Below are 1,549 nucleotides of genomic sequence, written 5' to 3' on the forward strand. Positions count from 1 at the left end.
AAACGACTGACCAGTAGTGAGTCATCTGACCTAGATATTTTTTTTTAATTTTTTAATAAATTTTTCGTAGCCAATCTTTCCAATTCTTTGTCAGATCACAAACGCCAGAGGTCACCTTGCACACATCAAGGATCACCCTGCGCTAATGCTCTTAGCCAAAAGGCCGAGAGCCCAAGCACCGTTCCTGGAAGTACTGCAATACCAGGTTCGTGCCATGGAGGTGGATGGGTCAGCAACCCCACACACCTCCGTGGAGGTGGATGGGTCAAACCACCCACCCACCTCCTATTTCCAAAAAGCATCGGAGAACCACCTTCCTGATCCAGGGAGAACCACGTTGGTGTCATGGTTACTCCCCTGTCAGGTCAGTTACGCATGATCTTAGCCAAAAGGCCGAGAAGCGATATAGTTTAAAAAGAGGCAGCTCGTGCAGAGTACGGAGTGCAACAGCAGAGAGTGGCATTTGTGAGTTTGGTAAGTGGGTGAGTTCAGGCAAGTGGAGGCGGCTGGTGCTGTTTTGTCTTGTTTTTCCTAACAGTGCTGACACTAGAGCAGCTGATAACGAGTGCGAGAGTAGGAGACGGAGGCCCAGAGACCAGCCCAACCAGTTGCAGACAAAGATAGAGGGGTGTGAAATCGAGAGGTGACATCACAGCCAAGCTGGTAAGTGGTTGGCTGTTCGACTGGTAAGTATAACTCTCTTTTAGACTGACTTTTAGATTGGTTTAATTGGCAGCCAACCAATAAGTAGCTTTTGTTGTTTAAGTAAATTTTAGTAAGTAAATTAATTTAAGGTTTAAGTCATGGCAGGAGAGCTCGGACCCATGTCATGCTCCTCCTGTGCTATGTGGGAAATCAGGGACGCTTCCAGTGTCCCTGACTACTGTGTGTGCGGGAAGTGTGTCCAGCTGCAGCTCCTGATAGACTGCATGACGGCACTGGAGCTGCGGATGGACTCACTCTGGAGCATGCGCGATGCTGAGAATGTTGTAGATAGCACATTTAGTGAGTTGGTCACACCGCAGGTAAGGGTAAGGACAGATAGTGAATGGGTGACAAAGAGACAAGGCAAGAGCAGGAAGGTAGTGCAGGAGTCCCCTGTGGTCATCTCCCTCCAAAACAGATATACCGTTTTGGATACTGTTGGGGGAGATGACTTACCAGGGGAAGGCACCAGCAGCCAGGTTCATGGCACCGTGGGTGGCTCTGCTGCACAGAAGGGTGGGAAAAAGAGTGGGAGAGCTATAGTGATAGGGGACTCGATTGTAAGGGGAATAGATAGGAGTTTCTGCGGCCGCAACCGAGACTCCAGGATGGTATGTTGCCTCCCTGGTGCAAGGGTCAAGGATGTCTCGGAGCAGCTGCAGAGCATTCTGGAGAGGGGGGGTGAACAGCCAGTTGTTGTGGTACATGTAGGTACCAACGATATAGGTAAGAAGCGGGAAGAGGTCCTACAAGCTGAATTTAGGGAGCGAGGAGTTAAATTAAAAAGTAGGACCTCAAAGGTAGTAATCTCTGGATTGTTACCAGTGCCACATGCTGATCAGAG

The 1,549-nt window shown here is 49.3% G+C and overlaps 1 non-coding gene across 1 annotated transcript; it reads right to left on the reverse strand.

Moving 5' to 3' along the window:
• Positions 1 to 209: 209 nt before the first annotated feature.
• On the reverse strand, positions 210 to 405 carry LOC139233225 (U2 spliceosomal RNA). Its single transcript, XR_011588162.1, has one exon. It is a non-coding gene; the product is annotated as a U2 spliceosomal RNA (small nuclear RNA).
• Between the last annotated feature and the right edge of the window lie 1,144 nt (positions 406 to 1,549).

Source organism: Pristiophorus japonicus, chromosome 20 (assembly GCF_044704955.1).
Source record: "Pristiophorus japonicus isolate sPriJap1 chromosome 20, sPriJap1.hap1, whole genome shotgun sequence".
Lineage (NCBI taxonomy): Eukaryota > Metazoa > Chordata > Chondrichthyes > Pristiophoridae > Pristiophorus > Pristiophorus japonicus.